General features: G+C 50.6%; 6 non-coding genes across 6 annotated transcripts; all 6 read right to left on the bottom strand.

Moving 5' to 3' along the window:
- Nucleotides 1–1829: 1829 nt before the first annotated feature.
- On the bottom strand, nt 1830–1970 carry LOC138496525 (U4 spliceosomal RNA). Its single transcript, XR_011278029.1, has one exon. It is a non-coding gene; the product is annotated as a U4 spliceosomal RNA (small nuclear RNA).
- A 3512-nt stretch (nt 1971–5482) lies between these two features.
- On the bottom strand, nt 5483–5623 carry LOC138496527 (U4 spliceosomal RNA). Its single transcript, XR_011278030.1, has one exon. It is a non-coding gene; the product is annotated as a U4 spliceosomal RNA (small nuclear RNA).
- Nucleotides 5624–9131: 3508 nt separating this feature from the next.
- Nucleotides 9132–9272, bottom strand: LOC138496528 (U4 spliceosomal RNA). Its single transcript, XR_011278031.1, has one exon. It is a non-coding gene; the product is annotated as a U4 spliceosomal RNA (small nuclear RNA).
- Nucleotides 9273–12780: 3508 nt separating this feature from the next.
- On the bottom strand, nt 12781–12921 carry LOC138496529 (U4 spliceosomal RNA). The gene has a single exon (XR_011278032.1). It is a non-coding gene; the product is annotated as a U4 spliceosomal RNA (small nuclear RNA).
- A 3513-nt stretch (nt 12922–16434) lies between these two features.
- Nucleotides 16435–16575, bottom strand: LOC138496530 (U4 spliceosomal RNA). Its single transcript, XR_011278033.1, has one exon. It is a non-coding gene; the product is annotated as a U4 spliceosomal RNA (small nuclear RNA).
- A 3508-nt stretch (nt 16576–20083) lies between these two features.
- Nucleotides 20084–20224, bottom strand: LOC138496531 (U4 spliceosomal RNA). The gene has a single exon (XR_011278034.1). It is a non-coding gene; the product is annotated as a U4 spliceosomal RNA (small nuclear RNA).
- Between the last annotated feature and the right edge of the window lie 2943 nt (nt 20225–23167).

Genomic DNA, 23167 nt, shown 5'->3' on the forward strand with positions numbered 1-23167 from the left:
ACCTTACGCATGACAGAAGATTGGTGGTGGGGACCCAGGATTGGGTCTTTAAGGTAGGCTTAGCATGCTCCAATCACTGGGGCCCATTTGGCTTTAAAAGAGGGCTGAGCCCCTCACTAAGCAGATCATCCGACGACTTCAAAAGGAGTACGAAGAAGGACTCATTCGGACCCTCGGTGATGGTACAGTCTGCCTCACGGCTTCCGCCAGTGAAGGAAGTCCAGGATTTCCAAGAGGGAAGCAAAATACCTCCCAAAACATCTCCCAGGGAACAGAGGGAGATACCCGACTCAGAGGATCCATCAAGCAGCACCAGAACCGGTACCCAGCCAGCACACAGCGTGCCCTGCTAGGTTAAGCCAGCAAGCTTCCTAGGTGGGAAGTGCCAGAGAGTCTCTGAACAAAGGACAAGGCCGTTGCCAGCAAACACTCTTCTCAGCTTTGGGTCGGCCGCCTTAAACGTCGACCCAAGCATTGAGAAGAAGCTCGGAGGAGTGCAACAACAAGCATCAACCAGCGTCCATCTTTTAAGGACTTTTTCGAAGCAGTCGAGCTCTCAAACTGCGACCGGCTGCACCACTGTGGCTGTTCTCACGCTGCAGTCACTAAAGCCGTCTGAGAACCCTCGACCAGCGTTCCAGATCCACCAACCAGCACACAGACAACGATTCTTCACCCCGAGCCGCCGGGTAGGGCAGCCTGCAGCCGTCCGCCCAGCCTCGCTTACCAAACTGCCTGCCAACTGATATCCGCATCTGTCGTCCCTCTTGAACTCTGTCGCCGGAGCTACAAAGCATGCTGGAAGCCACTCGATGCTGTCGAGTACCAAGATCATCTCAAACACCAGTTACATTGTGGTTCTGTCCCCCTGGTCCTTCTCCGAAGGCCCTTAGTGACATTTACGACCTCTTGCTCCCTTGCTGCTGCAACCAAATAACCTTGAACAGTTCAGACTGATTGCTTTACCGACTGCACTCCTGTCAGTATCCAGAGTGCATCCCTCTCCTTTGTGAAACTGTCTGTCCCCTGTTTTCCTTTATAGTGTGGGTTGTATTTTGTAGTGTGTTAGAACTGTCTGTTGTATTAATACTAAAGTAGATATTTGTATACAACCTTGACTGGACAGTCTCTTTTATCAGTGGGTCACAATTGTTTTTTCGCTCTGTTGCAACTAACCAGCCTGACGTTCCGTCCACTGTTCGGACCCCTTCCGGTGTACTAGAGGTGTGGGACTGATTGATGGTCTAGAAAGCGATATTCCTCCCTGGACCACTAGTGCCCCGGAAGTTGATTCGTCACACCAAGAGAGGTCGGGTTGTTGACTCCACGTGAATATGTGTCTATAGAATGCACAGGGACAGAAATGCCCTTTTGCCTCTCTTGGGAAGACTGAGATGGTGAGCGAAGGCCAAAGGTAAAGCGACCCCTCTGCTGCGGTTGGCTTCAGTGGCAGCCAGACCTCCCTGAGTAACCATCCAACAATCTGATGACTTTCGCAAGAGCAGATGTGGCAAAGAGGATCGAAGGCAGACAGGTCACTGTCTGCTAGGTTCTGAAAGCTCATGGTTTTCATGTCGTGAGATCAGGAAGGCAGCGAGACAACTGAGGCGCTTAATGCACCTGCTGCATGGTCACGGTTCCATAGACTTCGCTGCGCCGCTTGGAGTTTACGAATGCGCTAGCTTCTGGAAGTAAACCCCTTTGTTGAGGGTAGGCCACGAGAGAACAAAGAATAGAAGGGATGGGTTCCGAAAAACACACCCCTCTTGCTAGGTCTTCTCCAGTGGAGTAAAAGCGTCATTGTCTCCTTTTCAAACAAATCGGTTCAGCCTCCGTAGAGACTGTCAAAAATTACCAATTCCAGCTATATTTCAAGCTGTCATGGCGGGGTATTGGGTAAAGTTTTCAATAAGCAATAATCGCGCCTCGGTTAAACCTCATGAGCTACGATACTGCCACTGCGCAAAGCTAAAGCATCTGACCCAGAGGCCCGTGCGCCCCGGGAATGGATTCCCATTTAACTTGCACTGATCCCAGCAAGCTCCATCCTGAGCATCCTTTGTCAAACTCATAAAACCGCCTGGATTCCAGTGCCGAGATTTGTTGAGGTGAACACCTGTATCATCTTGCGCTCACCAAACTGACAGCAAATATAGTAGCAAGGTATGCATAGGATTCTGGGAGTAAACATGCAAATGAGCAGGCTGCTACCTGTGCGCTCTTTCCCTTAGCATGATCGGTGGCCTGTTGGCAAGTGACCCCGCCCTCCTGAGAGATTATTGGGCAGGCCGCTGCCAAGGCAACATGGGAGAGGCTTGAGAATGCAAAGAGCCATTGGAGGATTGCACAGGAGCGAGGACAGCATCGAGAAATGGGCTCCTTTGGGGACAGGTGAAGTGATGCTCCACCAGGACGACCAGCTGTTTCTGCAGTGCAGCCAGGACAATGACAAGAAGTGAATCAATTTGTCTCTGAGCGTTCCAACTGTTGACCAAACCATTACAATTTCGATACATTTCCATGCCATCACATACCTACCTGTTTGTGATAATTGCACTTGTCCTTGAAAATAGACCCGATTTTGCAGGGGACTCTGGGAAAAGTGAAAAGGTCCTATGTAATTCACGTCTTGTACCCTGTCTCATAGGGCGGACCCTGCAATTCTACTTCCACTCCACTGCCAAAAATGAAGCGGCCTTGCCCTGTTCAGGCTTTTTGCTGTAGCCCCTGGGCCTTTGCAGAGCCATCTGCTTAGTGTGGCTCTGCCACTGAGGTCAGAAGAGAACATTTAGCCTGAGAAACGGCTGTCTGTGTGTGCAGCTTGGAGAAGACACTGTTGCCATGGGAAAGACATGCCTGTTTGCTGTGCAAATGAAGTGCAGACACAGACAGAAGAGACCACTTGACTGGTAGGAATTGAAGAACCTGACCAAGAGTGAGGAATTAGACCATCCGCACGGGGAGTGTGCGCTCCGCCTGGGCTGGTTTGATACTTTTAAAAAAGAAATGGAATGTTGGTAGGTAAACCTCCTGGAAATGTGTGGGGCTATTCCGCACACATTTCCCAATGGACACTGCACAACAAACACATAGTCAAGTGCACTCTGGGGGACACAGTCTACCGGTGCGGTCCTCCTGTCACATTTAGCTGCAATGTGACAGCCATGGGTACATCAAAGCATCTCTGAAGGGGGAAGGCAACGCCTTCCTCCGGCCCTGGTCAGCCTACTTAAAATAGCAAAGGCTCCATCGATATGCCCTGCCTATTGTTAGGTTCTCTCTGATGGCAGCGCATACTGATGAGAGTTAAGTGAAGCAGGCCTGCCAAGAGGCCTGTTCACAGAACTAACACAGGGCAGGAAACCCCAACACCTTTTTCATATGCAATGTGTCAGCTTGAAGCTAGCTCCCACCCCTCTGTATGAAGGCCATTGAATGTCATGTGTGGAACAACTGTTTACAGTAGGCAACCGCTGCAGGGCCACCCCCTTTCAGAGGGAAGATATATGTGATTTGATGCAGACAGTCTGTTCTCGAGCTCAATTAACCAGAGAGCCACTTTGATCCACAGGAGACAGGAAGATGGGTGCGGCTTAGTAGTACATGTTGTCACCCCTTACCTTTCCTTTTGCAAAGCACTCTGGTCATGACCTTACGCATGACAGAAGATTGGTGGTGGGGACCCAGGATTGGGTCTTTAAGGTAGGCTTAGCATGCTCCAATCACTGGGGCCCATTTGGCTTTAAAAGAGGGCTGAGCCCCTCACTAAGCAGATCATCCGACGACTTCAAAAGGAGTACGAAGAAGGACTCATTCGGACCCTCGGTGATGGTACAGTCTGCCTCACGGCTTCCGCCAGTGAAGGAAGTCCAGGATTTCCAAGAGGGAAGCAAAATACCTCCCAAAACATCTCCCAGGGAACAGAGGGAGATACCCGACTCAGAGGATCCATCAAGCAGCACCAGAACCGGTACCCAGCCAGCACACAGCGTGCCCTGCTAGGTTAAGCCAGCAAGCTTCCTAGGTGGGAAGTGCCAGAGAGTCTCTGAACAAAGGACAAGGCCGTTGCCGGCAAACACTCTTCTCAGCTTTGGGTCGGCCGCCTTAAACGTCGACCCAAGCATTGAGAAGAAGCTCGGAGGAGTGCCACAACAAGCATCAACCAGCGTCCATCTTTTAAGGACTTTTTCGAAGCAGTCGAGCTCTCAAACTGCGACCGGCTGCACCACTGTGGCTGTTCTCACGCTGCAGTCACTAAAGCCGTCTGAGAACCCTCGACCAGCGTTCCAGATCCACCAACCAGCACACAGACAACGATTCTTCACCCCGAGCCGCCGGGTAGGGCAGCCTGCAGCCGTCCGCCCAGCCTCGCTTACCAAACTGCCTGCCAACTGATATCCGCATCTGTCGTCCCTCTTGAACTCTGTCGCCGGAGCTACAAAGCATGCTGGAAGCCACTCGATGCTGTCGAGTACCAAGATCATCTCAAACACCAGTTACATTGTGGTTCTGTCCCCCTGGTCCTTCTCCGAAGGCCCTTAGTGACATTTACGACCTCTTGCTCACTTGCTGCTGCAACCAAATAACCTTGAACAGTTCAGACTGATTGCTTTACCGACTGCACTCCTGTCAGTATCCAGAGTGCATCCCTCTCCTTTGTGAAACTGTCTGTCCCCTGTTTTCCTTTATAGGGTGGGTTGTATTTTGTAGTGTGTTAGAACTGTCTGTTGTATTAATACTAAAGTAGATATTTGTATACAACCTTGACTGGACAGTCCCTTTTATCAGTGGGTCACAATTGTTTTTTCGCTCTGTTGCAACTAACCAGCCTGACGTTCGTTCCGTCCACTGTTCGGACCCCTTCCGGTGTACTAGAGGTGTGGGACTGATTGATGGTCTAGAAAGCGATATTCCTCCCTGGACCACTAGTGCCCCGGAAGTTGATTCGTCACACCAAGAGAGGTCGGGTTGTTGACTCCACGTGAATATGTGTCTATAGAATGCATGGGGACAGAAATGCCCTTTTGCCTCTCTTGGGAAGACTGAGATGGTGAGCGAAGGCCAAAGGTAAAGCGACCCCTCTGCTGCGGTTGGCTTCAGTGGCAGCCAGACCTCCCTGAGTAACCATCCAACAATCTGATGACTTTCGCAAGAGCAGATGTGGCAAAGAGGATCGAAGGCAGACAGGTCACTGTCTGCTAGGTTCTGAAAGCTCATGGTTTTCATGTCGTGAGATCAGGAAGGCAGCGAGACAACTGAGGCGCTTAATGCACCTGCTGCATGGTCACGGTTCCATAGACTTCGCTGCGCCGCTTGGAGTTTACGAATGCGCTAGCTTCTGGAAGTAAACCCCTTTGTTGAGGGTAGGCCACGAGAGAACAAAGAATAGAAGGGATGGGTTCCGAAAAACACACCCCTCTTGCTAGGTCTTCTCCAGTGGAGTAAAAGCGTCATTGTCTCCTTTTCAAACAAATCGGTTCAGCCTCCGTAGAGACTGTCAAAAATTACCAATTCCAGCTATATTTCAAGCTGTCATGGCGGGGTATTGGGTAAAGTTTTCAATAAGCAATAATCGCGCCTCGGTTAAACCTCATGAGCTACGATACTGCCACTGCGCAAAGCTAAAGCACCTGACCCAGAGGCCCGTGCGCCCCGGGAATGGATTCCCATTTAACTTGCACTGATCCCAGCAAGCTCCATCCTGAGCATCCTTTGTCAAACTCATAAAACCGCCTGGATTCCAGTGCCGAGATTTGTTGAGGTGAACACCTGTATCATCTTGCGCTCACCAAACTGACAGCAAATATAGTAGCAAGGTATGCATAGGATTCTGGGTGTAAACATGCAAATGAGCAGGCTGCTACCTGTGCGCTCTTTCCCTTAGCATGATCGGTGGCCTGTTGGCAAGTGACCCCGCCCTCCTGAGAGATTATTGGGCAGGCCGCTGCCAAGACAACATGGGAGAGGCTTGCGAATGCAAAGAGCCATTGGAGGATTGCACAGGACCGAGGACAGCATCGAGAAATGGGCTCCTTTGGGGACAGGTGAAGTGATGCTCCACCAGGACGACCAGCTGTTTCTGCAGTGCAGCCAGGACATTGACAAGAAGTGAATCAATTTGTCTCTGAGCGTTCCAACTGTTGACCAAACCATTACAATTTCGATACATTTCCATGCCATCACATACCTACCTGTTTGTGATAATTGCACTTGTCCTTGAAAATAGACCCGATTTTGCAGGGGACTCTGGGAAAAGTGAAAAGGTCCTATGTAATTCACGTCTTGTACCCTGTCTCATAGGGCGGACCCTGCAATTCTACTTCCACTCCACTGCCAAAAATGAAGCGGCCTTGCCCTGTTCAGGCTTTTTGCTGTAGCCCCTGGGCCTTTGCAGAGCCATCTGCTTAGTGTGGCTCTGCCACTGAGGTCAGAAGAGAACATTTAGCCTGAGAAACGGCTGTCTGTGTGTGCAGCTTGGAGAAGACACTGTTGCCATGGGAAAGACATGCCTGTTTGCTGTGCAAATGAAGTGCAGACACAGACAGAAGAGACCACTTGACTGGTAGGAATTGAAGAACCTGACCAAGAGTGAGGAATTAGACCATCCGCACGGGGAGTGTGCGCTCCGCCTGGGCTGGTTTGATACTTTTAAAAAAGAAATGGAATGTTGGTAGGTAAACCTCCTGGAAATGTGTGGGGCTATTCCGCACACATTTCCCAATGGACACTGCACAACAAACACATAGTCAAGTGCACTCTGGGGGACACAGTCTACCGGTGCGGTCCTCCTGTCACATTTAGCTGCAATGTGAGAGCCATGGGTACATCAAAGCATCTCTGAAGGGGGAAGGCAACGCCTTCCTCCGGCCCTGGTCAGCCTGCTTAAAATAGCAAAGGCTCCATCGATATGCCCTGCCTATTGTTAGGTTCTCTCTGATGGCAGCGCATACTGATGAGAGTTAAGTGAAGCAGGCCTGCCAAGAGGCCTGTTCACAGAACTAACACAGGGCAGGAAACCCCAACATCTTTTTCATATGCAATGTGTCAGCTTGAAGCTAGCTCCCACCCCTCTGTATGAAGGCCATTGAATGTCATGTGTGGAACAACTGTTTACAGTAGGCAACCGCTGCAGGGCCACCCCCTTTCAGAGGGAAGATATATGTGATTTGATGCAGACAGTCTGTTCTCGAGCTCAATTAACCAGAGAGCCACTTTGATCCACAGGAGACAGGAAGATGGGTGCGGCTTAGTAGTACATGTTGTCACCCCTTACCTTTCCTGTTGCAAAGCACTCTGGTCATGACCTTACGCATGACAGAAGATTGGTGGTGGGGACCCAGGATTGGGTCTTTAAGGTAGGCTTAGCATGCTCCAATCACTGGGGCCCATTTGGCTTTAAAAGAGGGCTGAGCCCCTCACTAAGCAGATCATCCGACGACTTCAAAAGGAGTACGAAGAAGGACTCATTCGGACCCTCGGTGATGGTACAGTCTGCCTCACGGCTTCCGCCAGTGAAGGAAGTCCAGGATTTCCAAGAGGGAAGCAAAATACCTCCCAAAACATCTCCCAGGGAACAGAGGGAGATACCCGACTCAGAGGATCCATCAAGCAGCACCAGAACCGGTACCCAGCCAGCACACAGCGTGCCCTGCTAGGTTAAGCCAGCAAGCTTCCTAGGTGGGAAGTGCCAGAGAGTCTCTGAACAAAGGACAAGGCCGTTGCCGGCAAACACTCTTCTCAGCTTTGGGTCGGCCGCCTTAAACGTCGACCCAAGCATTGAGAAGAAGCTCGGAGGAGTGCCACAACAAGCATCAACCAGCGTCCATCTTTTAAGGACTTTTTCGAAGCAGTCGAGCTCTCAAACTGCGACCGGCTGCACCACTGTGGCTGTTCTCACGCTGCAGTCACTAAAGCCGTCTGAGAACCCTCGACCAGCGTGCCAGATCCACCAACCAGCACACAGACAACGATTCTTCACCCCGAGCCGCCGGGTAGGGCAGCCTGCAGCCGTCCGCCCAGCCTCGCTTACCAAACTGCCTGCCAACTGATATCCGCATCTGTCGTCCCTCTTGAACTCTGTCGCCGGAGCTACAAAGCATGCTGGAAGCCACTCGATGCTGTCGAGTACCAAGATCATCTCAAACACCAGTTACATTGTGGTTCTGTCCCCCTGGTCCTTCTCCGAAGGCCCTTAGTGACATTTACGACCTCTTGCTCCCTTGCTGCTGCAACCAAATAACCTTGAACAGTTCAGACTGATTGCTTTACCGACTGCACTCCTGTCAGTATCCAGAGTGCATCCCTCTCCTTTGTGAAACTGTCTGTCCCCTGTTTTCCTTTATAGGGTGGGTTGTATTTTGTAGTGTGTTAGAACTGTCTGTTGTATTAATACTAAAGTAGATATTTGTGTACAACCTTGACTGGACAGTCCCTTTTATCAGTGGGTCACAATTGTTTTTTCGCTCTGTTGCAACTAACCAGCCTGACGTTCCGTCCACTGTTCGGACCCCTTCCGGTGTACTAGAGGTGTGGGACTGATTGATGGTCTAGAAAGCGATATTCCTCCCTGGACCACTAGTGCCCCGGAAGTTGATTCGTCACACCAAGAGAGGTCGGGTTGTTGACTCCACGTGAATATGTGTCTATAGAATGCATGGGGACAGAAATGCCCTTTTGCCTCTCTTGGGAAGACTGAGATGGTGAGCGAAGGCCAAAGGTAAAGCGACCCCTCTGCTGCGGTTGGCTTCAGTGGCAGCCAGACCTCCCTGAGCAACCATCCAACAATCTGATGACTTTCGCAAGAGCAGATGTGGCAAAGAGGATAGAAGGCAGACAGGTCACTGTCTGCTAGGTTCTGAAAGCTCATGGTTTTCATGTCGTGAGATCAGGAAGGCAGCGAGACAACTGAGGCGCTTAATGCACCTGCTGCATGGTCACGGTTCCATAGACTTCGCTGCGCCGCTTGGAGTTTACGAATGCGCTAGCTTCTGGAAGTAAACCCCTTTGTTGAGGGTAGGCCACGAGAGAACAAAGAATAGAAGGGATGGGTTCCGAAAAACACACCCCTCTTGCTAGGTCTTCTCCAGTGGAGTAAAAGCGTCATTGTCTCCTTTTCAAACAAATCGGTTCAGCCTCCGTAGAGACTGTCAAAAATTACCAATTCCAGCTATATTTCAAGCTGTCATGGCGGGGTATTGGGTAAAGTTTTCAATAAGCAATAATCGCGCCTCGGTTAAACCTCATGAGCTACGATACTGCCACTGCGCAAAGCTAAAGCACCTGACCCAGAGGCCCGTGCGCCCCGGGAATGGATTCCCATTTAACTTGCACTGATCCCAGCAAGCTCCATTCTGAGCATCCTTTGTCAAACTCATAAAACCGCCTGGATTCCAGTGCCGAGATTTGTTGAGGTGAACACCTGTATCATCTTGCGCTCACCAAACTGACAGCAAATATAGTAGCAAGGTATGCATAGGATTCTGGGAGTGAACATGCAAATGAGCAGGCTGCTACCTGTGCGCTCTTTCCCTTAGCATGATCGGTGGCCTGTTGGCAAGTGACCCCGCCCTCCTGAGAGATTATTGGGCAGGCCGCTGCCAAGGCAACATGGGAGAGGCTTGAGAATGCAAAGAGCCATTGGAGGATTGCACAGGAGCGAGGACAGCATCGAGAAATGGGCTCCTTTGGGGACAGGTGAAGTGATGCTCCACCAGGACGACCAGCTGTTTCTGCAGTGCAGCCAGGACATTGACAAGAAGTGAATCAATTTGTCTCTGAGCGTTCCAACTGTTGACCAAACCATTACAATTTCGATACATTTCCATGCCATCACATACCTACCTGTTTGTGATAATTGCACTTGTCCTTGAAAATAGACCCGATTTTGCAGGGGACTCTGGGAAAAGTGAAAAGGTCCTATGTAATTCACGTCTTGTACCCTGTCTCATAGGGCGGACCCTGCAATTCTACTTCCACTCCACTGCCAAAAATGAAGCGGCCTTGCCCTGTTCAGGCTTTTTGCTGTAGCCCCTGGGCCTTTGCAGAGCCATCTGCTTAGTGTGGCTCTGCCACTGAGGTCAGAAGAGAACATTTAGCCTGAGAAACGGCTGTCTGTGTGTGCAGCTTGGAGAAGACACTGTTGCCATGGGAAAGACATGCCTGTTTGCTGTGCAAATGAAGTGCAGACACAGATAGAAGAGACCACTTGACTGGTAGGAATTGAAGAACCTGACCAAGAGTGAGGAATTAGACCATCCGCACGGGGAGTGTGCGCTCCGCCTGGGCTGGTTTGATACTTTTAAAAAAGAAATGGAATGTTGGTAGGTAAACCTCCTGGAAATGTGTGGGGCTATTCCGCACACATTTCCCAATGGACACTGCACAACAAACACATAGTCAAGTGCACTCTGGGGGACACAGTCTACCGGTGCGGTCCTCCTGTCACATTTAGCTGCAATGTGACAGCCATGGGTACATCAAAGCATCTCTGAAGGGGGAAGGCAACGCCTTCCTCCGGCCCTGGTCAGCCTACTTAAAATAGCAAAGGCTCCATCGATATGCCCTGCCTATTGTTAGGTTCTCTCTGATGGCAGCGCATACTGATGAGAGTTAAGTGAAGCAGGCCTGCCAAGAGGCCTGTTCACAGAACTAACACAGGGCAGGAAACCCCAACACCTTTTTCATATGCAATGTGTCAGCTTGAAGCTAGCTCCCACCCCTCTGTATGAAGGCCATTGAATGTCATGTGTGGAACAACTGTTTACAGTAGGCAACCGCTGCAGGGCCACCCCCTTTCAGAGGGAAGATATATGTGATTTGATGCAGACAGTCTGTTCTCGAGCTCAATTAACCAGAGAGCCACTTTGATCCACAGGAGACAGGAAGATGGGTGCGGCTTAGTAGTACATGTTGTCACCCCTTACCTTTCCTGTTGCAAAGCACTCTGGTCATGACCTTACGCATGACAGAAGATTGGTGGTGGGGACCCAGGATTGGGTCTTTAAGGTAGGCTTAGCATGCTCCAATCACTGGGGCCCATTTGGCTTTAAAAGAGGGCTGAGCCCCTCACTAAGCAGATCATCCGACGACTTCAAAAGGAGTACGAAGAAGGACTCATTCGGACCCTCGGTGATGGTACAGTCTGCCTCACGGCTTCCGCCAGTGAAGGAAGTCCAGGATTTCCAAGAGGGAAGCAAAATACCTCCCAAAACATCTCCCAGGGAACAGAGGGAGATACCCGACTCAGAGGATCCATCAAGCAGCACCAGAACCGGTGCCCAGCCAGCACACAGCGTGCCCTGCTAGGTTAAGCCAGCAAGCTTCCTAGGTGGGAAGTGCCAGAGAGTCTCTGAACAAAGGACAAGGCCGTTGCCAGCAAACACTCTTCTCAGCTTTGGGTCGGCCGCCTTAAACGTCGACCCAAGCATTGAGAAGAAGCTCGGAGGAGTGCAACAACAAGCATCAACCAGCGTCCATCTTTTAAGGACTTTTTCGAAGCAGTCGAGCTCTCAAACTGCGACCGGCTTCACCACTGTGGCTGTTCTCACGCTGCAGTCACTAAAGCCGTCTGAGAACCCTCGACCAGCGTTCCAGATCCACCAACCAGCACACAGACAACGATTCTTCACCCCGAGCCGCCGGGTAGGGCAGCCTGCAGCCGTCCGCCCAGCCTCGCTTACCAAACTGCCTGCCAACTGATATCCGCATCTGTCGTCCCTCTTGAACTCTGTCGCCGGAGCTACAAAGCATGCTGGAAGCCACTCGATGCTGTCGAGTACCAAGATCATCTCAAACACCAGTTACATTGTGGTTCTGTCCCCCTGGTCCTTCTCCGAAGGCCCTTAGTGACATTTACGACCTCTTGCTCCCTTGCTGCTGCAACCAAATAACCTTGAACAGTTCAGACTGATTGCTTTACCGACTGCACTCCTGTCAGTATCCAGAGTGCATCCCTCTCCTTTGTGAAACTGTCTGTCCCCTGTTTTCCTTTATAGGGTGGGTTGTATTTTGTAGTGTGTTAGAACTGTCTGTTGTATTAATACTAAAGTAGATATTTGTGTACAACCTTGACTGGACAGTCCCTTTTATCAGTGGGTCACAATTGTTTTTTCGCTCTGTTGCAACTAACCAGCCTGACGTTCCGTCCACTGTTCGGACCCCTTCCGGTGTACTAGAGGTGTGGGACTGATTGATGGTCTAGAAAGCGATATTCCTCCCTGGACCACTAGTGCCCCGGAAGTTGATTCGTCACACCAAGAGAGGTCGGGTTGTTGACTCCACGTGAATATGTGTCTATAGAATGCATGGGGACAGAAATGCCCTTTTGCCTCTCTTGGGAAGACTGAGATGGTGAGCGAAGGCCAAAGGTAAAGCGACCCCTCTGCTGCGGTTGGCTTCAGTGGCAGCCAGACCTCCCTGAGCAACCATCCAACAATCTGATGACTTTCGCAAGAGCAGATGTGGCAAAGAGGATAGAAGGCAGACAGGTCACTGTCTGCTAGGTTCTGAAAGCTCATGGTTTTCATGTCGTGAGATCAGGAAGGCAGCGAGACAACTGAGGCGCTTAATGCACCTGCTGCATGGTCACGGTTCCATAGACTTCGCTGCGCCGCTTGGAGTTTACGAATGCGCTAGCTTCTGGAAGTAAACCCCTTTGTTGAGGGTAGGCCACGAGAGAACAAAGAATAGAAGGGATGGGTTCCGAAAAACACACCCCTCTTGCTAGGTCTTCTCCAGTGGAGTAAAAGCGTCATTGTCTCCTTTTCAAACAAATCGGTTCAGCCTCCGTAGAGACTGTCAAAAATTACCAATTCCAGCTATATTTCAAGCTGTCATGGCGGGGTATTGGGTAAAGTTTTCAATAAGCAATAATCGCGCCTCGGTTAAACCTCATGAGCTACGATACTGCCACTGCGCAAAGCTAAAGCACCTGACCCAGAGGCCCGTGCGCCCCGGGAATGGATTCCCATTTAACTTGCACTGATCCCAGCAAGCTCCATTCTGAGCATCCTTTGTCAAACTCATAAAACCGCCTGGATTCCAGTGCCGAGATTTGTTGAGGTGAACACCTGTATCATCTTGCGCTCACCAAACTGACAGCAAATATAGTAGCAAGGTATGCATAGGATTCTGGGAGTAAACATGCAAATGAGCAGGCTGCTACCTGTGCGCTCTTTCCCTTAGCATGATCGGTGGCCTGTTGGCAAGTGACCCCGCCCTCCTGAGAGATTATTGGGCAGGCCGCTGCCAAGGCAACATGGGAGAGGCTTGAGAATGCAAAGAGCCATTGGAGGATTGCACAGGAGCGAGGACAGCATCGAGAAATGGGCTCCTTTGGGGACAGGTGAAGTGATGCTCCACCAGGACGACCAGCTGTTTCTGCAGTGCAGCCAGGACATTGACAAGAAGTGAATCAATTTGTCTCTGAGCGTTCCAACTGTTGACCAAACCATTACAATTTCGATACATTTCCATGCCATCACATACCTACCTGTTTGTGATAATTGCACTTGTCCTTGAAAATAGACCCGATTTTGCAGGGGACTCTGGGAAAAGTGAAAAGGTCCTATGTAATTCACGTCTTGTACCCTGTCTCATAGGGCGGACCCTGCAATTCTACTTCCACTCCACTGCCAAAAATGAAGCGGCCTTGCCCTGTTCAGGCTTTTTGCTGTAGCCCCTGGGCCTTTGCAGAGCCATCTGCTTAGTGTGGCTCTGCCACTGAGGTCAGAAGAGAACATTTAGCCTGAGAAACGGCTGTCTGTGTGTGCAGCTTGGAGAAGACACTGTTGCCATGGGAAAGACATGCCTGTTTGCTGTGCAAATGAAGTGCAGACACAGACAGAAGAGACCACTTGACTGGTAGGAATTGAAGAACCTGACCAAGAGAAGAGTGAGGAATTAGACCATCCGCACGGGGAGTGTGCGCTCCGCCTGGGCTGGTTTGATACTTTTAAAAAAGAAATGGAATGTTGGTAGGTAAACCTCCTGGAAATGTGTGGGGCTATTCCGCACACATTTCCCAATGGACACTGCACAACAAACACATAGTCAAGTGCACTCTGGGGGACACACTCTACCGGTGCGGTCCTCCTGTCACATTTAGCTGCAATGTGACAGCCATGGGTACATCAAAGCATCTCTGAAGGGGGAAGGCAACGCCTTCCTCCGGCCCTGGTCAGCCTACTTAAAATAGCAAAGGCTCCATCGATATGCCCTGCCTATTGTTAGGTTCTCTCTGATGGCAGCGCATACTGATGAGAGTTAAGTGAAGCAGGCCTGCCAAGAGGCCTGTTCACAGAACTAACACAGGGCAGGAAACCCCAACACCTTTTTCATATGCAATGTGTCAGCTTGAAGCTAGCTCCCACCCCTCTGTATGAAGGCCATTGAATGTCATGTGTGGAACAACTGTTTACAGTAGGCAACCGCTGTAGGGCCACCCCCTTTCAGAGGGAAGATATATGTGATTTGATGCAGACAGTCTGTTCTCGAGCTCAATTAACCAGAGAGCCACTTTGATCCACAGGAGACAGGAAGATGGGTGCGGCTTAGTAGTACATGTTGTCACCCCTTACCTTTCCTGTTGCAAAGCACTCTGGTCATGACCTTACGCATGACAGAAGATTGGTGGTGGGGACCCAGGATTGGGTCTTTAAGGTAGGCTTAGCATGCTCCAATCACTGGGGCCCATTTGGCTTTAAAAGAGGGCTGAGCCCCTCACTAAGCAGATCATCCGACGACTTCAAAAGGAGTACGAAGAAGGACTCATTCGGACCCTCGGTGATGGTACAGTCTGCCTCACGGCTTCCGCCAGTGAAGGAAGTCCAGGATTTCCAAGAGGGAAGCAAAATACCTCCCAAAACATCTCCCAGGGAACAGAGGGAGATACCCGACTCAGAGGATCCATCAAGCAGCACCAGAACCGGTACCCAGCCAGCACACAGCGTGCCCTGCTAGGTTAAGCCAGCAAGCTTCCTAGGTGGGAAGTGCCAGAGAGTCTCTGAACAAAGGACAAGGCCGTTGCCGGCAAACACTCTTCTCAGCTTTGGGTCGGCCGCCTTAAACGTCGACCCAAGCATTGAGAAGAAGCTCGGAGGAGTGCCACAACAAGCATCAACCAGCGTCCATCTTTTAAGGACTTTTTCGAAGCAGTCGAGCTCTCAAACTGCGACCGGCTGCACCACTGTGGCTGTTCTCACGCTGCAGTCACTAAAGCCGTCTGAGAACCCTCGACCAGCGTTCCAGATCCACCAACCAGCACACAGACACCGATTCTTCACCCCGAGCCGCCGGGTAGGGCAGCCTGCAGCCGTCCGCCCAGCCTCGCTTACCAAACTGCCTGCCAACTGATATCCGCATCTGTCGTCCCTCTTGAACTCTGTCGCCGGAGCTACAAAGCATGCTGGAAGCCACTCGATGCTGTCGAGTACCAAGATCATCTCAAACACCAGTTACATTGTGGTTCTGTCCCCCTGGTCCTTCTCCGAAGGCCCTTAGTGACATTTACGACCTCTTGCTCCCTTGCTGCTGCAACCAAATAACCTTGAACAGTTCAGACTGATTGCTTTACCGACTGCACTCCTGTCAGTATCCAGAGTGCATCCCTCTCCTTTGTGAAACTGTCTGTCCCCTGTTTTCCTTTATAGGGTGGGTTGTATTTTGTAGTGTGTTAGAACTGTCTGTTGTATTAATACTAAAGTAGATATTTGTATACAACCTTGACTGGACAGTCCCTTTTATCAGTGGGTCACAATTGTTTTTTCGCTCTGTTGCAACTAACCAGCCTGACGTTCCGTCCACTGTTCGGACCCCTTCCGGTGTACTAGAGGTGTGGGACTGATTGATGGTCTAGAAAGCGATATTCCTCCCTGGACCACTAGTGCCCCGGAAGTTGATTCGTCACACCAAGAGAGGTCGGGTTGTTGACTCCACGTGAATATGTGTCTATAGAATGCATGGGGACAGAAATGCCCTTTTGCCTCTCTTGGGAAGACTGAGATGGTGAGCGAAGGCCAAAGGTAAAGCGACCCCTCTGCTGCGGTTGGCTTCAGTGGCAGCCAGACCTCCCTGAGTAACCATCCAACAATCTGATGACTTTCGCAAGAGCAGATGTGGCAAAGAGGATCGAAGGCAGACAGGTCACTGTCTGCTAGGTTCTGAAAGCTCATGGTTTTCATGTCGTGAGATCAGGAAGGCAGCGAGACAACTGAGGCGCTTAATGCACCTGCTGCATGGTCACGGTTCCATAGACTTCGCTGCGCCGCTTGGAGTTTACGAATGCGCTAGCTTCTGGAAGTAAACCCCTTTGTTGAGGGTAGGCCACGAGAGAACAAAGAATAGAAGGGATGGGTTCCGAAAAACACACCCCTCTTGCTAGGTCTTCTCCAGTGGAGTAAAAGCGTCATTGTCTCCTTTTCAAACAAATCGGTTCAGCCTCCGTAGAGACTGTCAAAAATTACCAATTCCAGCTATATTTCAAGCTGTCATGGCGGGGTATTGGGTAAAGTTTTCAATAAGCAATAATCGCGCCTCGGTTAAACCTCATGAGCTACGATACTGCCACTGCGCAAAGCTAAAGCACCTGACCCAGAGGCCCGTGCGCCCCGGGAATGGATTCCCATTTAACTTGCACTGATCCCAGCAAGCTCCATCCTGAGCATCCTTTGTCAAACTCATAAAACCGCCTGGATTCCAGTGCCGAGATTTGTTGAGGTGAACACCTGTATCATCTTGCGCTCACCAAACTGACAGCAAATATAGTAGCAAGGTATGCATAGGATTCTGGGAGTAAACATGCAAATGAGCAGGCTGCTACCTGTGCGCTCTTTCCCTTAGCATGATCGGTGGCCTGTTGGCAAGTGACCCCGCCCTCCTGAGAGATTATTGGGCAGGCCGCTGCTAAGGCAACATGGGAGAGGCTTGAGAATGCAAAGAGCCATTGGAGGATTGCACAGGAGCGAGGACAGCATCGAGAAATGGGCTCCTTTGGGGACAGGTGAAGTGATGCTCCACCAGGACGACCAGCTGTTTCTGCAGTGCAGCCAGGACATTGACAAGAAGTGAATCAATTTGTCTCTGAGCGTTCCAACTGTTGACCAAACCATTACAATTTCGATACATTTCCATGCCATCACATACCTACCTGTTTGTGATAATTGCACTTATCCTTGAAAATAGACCCGATTTTGCAGGGGACTCTGGGAAAAGTGAAAAGGTCCTATGTAATTCACGTCTTGTACCCTGTCTCATAGGGCGGACCCTGCAATTCTACTTCCACTCCACTGCCAAAAATGAAGCGGCCTTGCCCTGTTCAGGCTTTTTTCTGTAGCCCCTGGGCCTTTGCAGAGCCATCTGCTTAGTGTGGCTCTGCCACTGAGGTCAGAAGAGAACATTTAGCCTGAGAAACGGCTGTCTGTGTGTGCAGCTTGGAGAAGACACTGTTGCCATGGGAAAGACATGCCTGTTTGCTGTGCAAATGAAGTGCAGACACAGACAGAAGAGACCACTTGACTGGTAGGAATTGAAGAACCTGACCAAGAGTGAGGAATTAGACCATCCGCACGGGGAGTGTGCGCTCCGCCTGGGCTGGTTTGATACTTTTAAAAAAGAAATGGAATGTTGGTAGGTAAACCTCCTGGAAATGTGTGGGGCTATTCCGCACACATTTCCCAATGGACACTGCACAACAAACACATAGTCAAGTGCACTCTGGGGGACACAGTCTACCGGTGCGGTCCTCCTGTCACATTTAGCTGCAATGTGACAGCCATGGGTACATCAAAGCATCTCTGAAGGGGGAAGGCAACGCCTTCCTCCGGCCCTGGTCAGCCTGCTTAAAATAGCAAAGGCTCCATCGATATGCCCTGCCTATTGTTAGGTTCTCTCTGATGGCAGCGCATACTGATGAGAGTTAAGTGAAGCAGGCCTGCCAAGAGGCCTGTTCACAGAACTAACACAGGGCAGGAAACCCCAACATCTTTTTCATATGCAATGTGTCAGCTTGAAGCTAGCTCCCACCCCTCTGTATGAAGGCCATTGAATGTCATGTGTGGAACAACTGTTTACAGTAGGCAACCGCTGCAGGGCCACCCCCTTTCAGAGGGAAGATATATGTGATTTGATGCAGACAGTCTGTTCTCGAGCTCAATTAACCAGAGAGCCACTTTGATCCACAGGAGACAGGAAGATGGGTGCGGCTTAGTAGTACATGTTGTCACCCCTTACCTTTCCTGTTGCAAAGCACTCTGGTCATGACCTTACGCATGACAGAAGATTGGTGGTGGGGACCCAGGATTGGGTCTTTAAGGTAGGCTTAGCATGCTCCAATCACTGGGGCCCATTTGGCTTTAAAAGAGGGCTGAGCCCCTCACTAAGCAGATCATCCGACGACTTCAAAAGGAGTACGAAGAAGGACTCATTCGGACCCTCGGTGATGGTACAGTCTGCCTCACGGCTTCCGCCAGTGAAGGAAGTCCAGGATTTCCAAGAGGGAAGCAAAATACCTCCCAAAACATCTCCCAGGGAACAGAGGGAGATACCCGACTCAGAGGATCCATCAAGCAGCACCAGAACCGGTACCCAGCCAGCACACAGCGTGCCCTGCTAGGTTAAGCCAGCAAGCTTCCTAGGTGGGAAGTGCCAGAGAGTCTCTGAACAAAGGACAAGGCCGTTGCCAGCAAACACTCTTCTCAGCTTTGGGTCGGCCGCCTTAAACGTCGACCCAAGCATTGAGAAGAAGCTCGGAGGAGTGCAACAACAAGCATCAACCAGCGTCCATCTTTTAAGGACTTTTTCGAAGCAGTCGAGCTCTCAAACTGCGACCGGCTGCACCACTGTGGCTGTTCTCACGCTGCAGTCACTAAAGCCGTCTGAGAACCCTCGACCAGCGTTCCAGATCCACCAACCAGCACACAGACAACGATTCTTCACCCCGAGCCGCCGGGTAGGGCAGCCTGCAGCCGTCCGCCCAGCCTCGCTTACCAAACTGCCTGCCAACTGATATCCGCATCTGTCGTCCCTCTTGAACTCTGTCGCCGGAGCTACAAAGCATGCTGGAAGCCACTCGATGCTGTCGAGTACCAAGATCATCTCAAACACCAGTTACATTGTGGTTCTGTCCCCCTGGTCCTTCTCCGAAGGCCCTTAGTGACATTTACGACCTCTTGCTCCCTTGCTGCTGCAACCAAATAACCTTGAACAGTTCAGACTGATTGCTTTACCGACTGCACTCCTGTCAGTATCCAGAGTGCATCCCTCTCCTTTGTGAAACTGTCTGTCCCCTGTTTTCCTTTATAGGGTGGGTTGTATTTTGTAGTGTGTTAGAACTGTCTGTTGTATTAATACTAAAGTAGATATTTGTATACAACCTTGACTGGACAGTCCCTTTTATCAGTGGGTCACAATTGTTTTTTCGCTCTGTTGCAACTAACCAGCCTGACGTTCCGTCCACTGTTCGGACCCCTTCCGGTGTACTAGAGGTGTGGGACTGATTGATGGTCTAGAAAGCGATATTCCTCCCTGGACCACTAGTGCCCCGGAAGTTGATTCGTCACACCAAGAGAGGTCGGGTTGTTGACTCCACGTGAATATGTGTCTATAGAATGCATGGGGACAGAAATGCCCTTTTGCCTCTCTTGGGAAGACTGAGATGGTGAGCGAAGGCCAAAGGTAAAGCGACCCCTCTGCTGATGTTGGCTTCAGTGGCAGCCAGACCTCCCTGAGCAACCATCCAACAATCTGATGACTTTCGCAAGAGCAGATGTGGCAAAGAGGATCGAAGGCAGACAGGTCACTGTCTGCTAGGTTCTGAAAGCTCATGGTTTTCATGTCGTGAGATCAGGAAGGCAGCGAGACAACTGAGGCGCTTAATGCACCTGCTGCATGGTCACGGTTCCATAGACTTCGCTGCGCCGCTTGGAGTTTACGAATGCGCTAGCTTCTGGAAGTAAACCCCTTTGTTGAGGGTAGGCCACGAGAGAACAAAGAATAGAAGGGATGGGTTCCGAAAAACACACCCCTCTTGCTAGGTCTTCTCCAGTGGAGTAAAAGCGTCATTGTCTCCTTTTCAAACAAATCGGTTCAGCCTCCGTAGAGACTGTCAAAAATTACCAATTCCAGCTATATTTCAAGCTGTCATGGCGGGGTATTGGGTAAAGTTTTCAATAAGCAATAATCGCGCCTCGGTTAAACCTCATGAGCTACGATACTGCCACTGCGCAAAGCTAAAGCACCTGACCCAGAGGCCCGTGCGCCCCGGGAATGGATTCCCATTTAACTTGCACTGATCCCAGCAAGCTCCATCCTGAGCATCCTTTGTCAAACTCATAAAACCGCCTGGATTCCAGTGCCGAGATTTGTTGAGGTGAACACCTGTATCATCTTGCGCTCACCAAACTGACAGCAAATATAGTAGCAAGGTATGCATAGGATTCTGGGTGTAAACATGCAAATGAGCAGGCTGCTACCTGTGCGCTCTTTCCCTTAGCATGATCGGTGGCCTGTTGGCAAGTGACCCCGCCCTCCTGAGAGATTATTGGGCAGGCCGCTGCCAAGGCAACATGGGAGAGGCTTGAGAATGCAAAGAGCCATTGGAGGATTGCACAGGAGCGAGGACAGCATCGAGAAATGGGCTCCTTTGGGGACAGGTGAAGTGATGCTCCACCAGGACGACCAGCTGTTTCTGCAGTGCAGCCAGGACATTGACAAGAAGTGAATCAATTTGTCTCTGAGCGTTCCAACTGTTGACCAAACCATTACAATTTCGATACATTTCCATGCCATCACATACCTACCTGTTTGTGATAATTGCACTTGTCCTTGAAAATAGACCCGATTTTGCAGGGGACTCTGGGAAAAGTGAAAAGGTCCTATGTAATTCACGTCTTGTACCCTGTCTCATAGGGCGGACCCTGCAATTCTACTTCCACTCCACTGCCAAAAATGAAGCGGCCTTGCCCTGTTCAGGCTTTTTGCTGTAGCCCCTGGGCCTTTGCAGAGCCATCTGCTTAGTGTGGCTCTGCCACTGAGGTCAGAAGAGAACATTTAGCCTGAGAAACGGCTGTCTGTGTGTGCAGCTTGGAGAAGACACTGTTGCCATGGGAAAGACATGCCTGTTTGCTGTGCAAATGAAGTGCAGACACAGACAGAAGAGACCACTTGACTGGTAGGAATTGAAGAACCTGACCAAGAGAAGAGTGAGGAATTAGACCATCCGCACGGGGAGTGTGCGCTCCGCCTGGGCTGGTTTGATACTTTTAAAAAAGAAATGGAATGTTGGTAGGTAAACCTCCTGGAAATGTGTGGGGCTATTCCGCACACATTTCCCAATGGACACTGCACAACAAACACATAGTCAAGTGCACTCTGGGGGACACAGTCTACCGGTGCGGTCCTCCTGTCACATTTAGCTGCAATGTGACAGCCATGGGTACATCAAAGCATCTCTGAAGGGGGAAGGCAACGCCTTCCTCCGGCCCTGGTCAGCCTACTTAAAATAGCAAAGGCTCCATCGATATGCCCTGCCTATTGTTAGGTTCTCTCTGATGGCAGCGCATACTGATGAGAGTTAAGTGAAGCAGGCCTGCCAAGAGGCCTGTTCACAGAACTAACACAGGGCAGGAAACCCCAACACCTTTTTCATATGCAATGTGTCAGCTTGAAGCTAGCTCCCACCCCTCTGTATGAAGGCCATTGAATGTCATGTGTGGAACAACTGTTTACAGTAGGCAACCGCTGCAGGGCCACCCCCTTTCAGAGGGAAGATATATGTGATTTGATGCAGACAGTCTGTTCTCGAGCTCAATTAACCAGAGAGCCACTTTGATCCACAGGAGACAGGAAGATGGGTGCGGCTTAGTAGTACATGTTGTCACCCCTTACCTTTCCTGTTGCAAAGCACTCTGGTCATGACCTTACGCATGACAGAAGATTGGTGGTGGGGACCCAGGATTGGGTCTTTAAGGTAGGCTTAGCATGCTCCAATCACTGGGGCCCATTTGGCTTTAAAAGAGGGCTGAGCCCCTCACTAAGCAGATCATCCGACGACTTCAAAAGGAGTACGAAGAAGGACTCATTCGGACCCTCGGTGATGGTACAGTCTGCCTCACGGCTTCCGCCAGTGAAGGAAGTCCAGGATTTCCAAGAGGGAAGCAAAATACCTCCCAAAACATCTCCCAGGGAACAGAGGGAGATACCCGACTCAGAGGATCCATCAAGCAGCACCAGAACCGGTACCCAGCCAGCACACAGCGTGCCCTGCTAGGTTAAGCCAGCAAGCTTCCTAGGTGGGAAGTGCCAGAGAGTCTCTGAACAAAGGACAAGGTCGTTGCCGGCAAACACTCTTCTCAGCTTTGGGTCGGCCGCCTTAAACGTCGACCCAAGCATTGAGAAGAAGCTCGGAGGAGTGCCACAACAAGCATCAACCAGCGTCCATCTTTTAAGGACTTTTTCGAAGCAGTCGAGCTCTCAAACTGCGACCGGCTGCACCACTGTGGCTGTTCTCACGCTGCAGTCACTAAAGCCGTCTGAGAACCCTCGACCAGCGTTCCAGATCCACCAACCAGCACACAGACAACGATTCTTCACCCCGAGCCGCCGGGTAGGGCAGCCTGCAGCCGTCCGCCCAGCCTCGCTTACCAAACTGCCTGCCAACTGATATCCGCATCTGTCGTCCCTCTTGAACTCTGTCGCCGGAGCTACAAAGCATGCTGGAAGCCACTCGATGCTGTCGAGTACCAAGATCATCTCAAACACCAGTTACATTGTGGTTCTGTCCCCCTGGTCTTTCTCCGAAGGCCCTTAGTGACATTTACGACCTCTTGCTCCCTTGCTGCTGCAACCAAATAACCTTGAACAGTTCAGACTGATTGCTTTACCGACTGCACTCCTGTCAGTATCCAGAGTGCATCCCTCTCCTTTGTGAAACTGTCTGTCCCCTGTTTTCCTTTATAGGGTGGGTTGTATTTTGTAGTGTGTTAGAACTGTCTGTTGTATTAATACTAAAGTAGATATTTGTATACAACCTTGACTGGACAGTCCCTTTTATCAGTGGGTCACAATTGTTTTTTCGCTCTGTTGCAACTAACCAGCCTGACGTTCCGTCCACTGTTCGGACCCCTTCCGGTGTACTAGAGGTGTGGGACTGATTGATGGTCTAGAAAGCGATATT

This window comes from Ambystoma mexicanum, chromosome 10 (genome assembly GCF_040938575.1).
Source record: "Ambystoma mexicanum isolate Mex_15411 chromosome 10, UKY_AmexF1_1, whole genome shotgun sequence".
NCBI lineage: Eukaryota > Metazoa > Chordata > Amphibia > Caudata > Ambystomatidae > Ambystoma > Ambystoma mexicanum.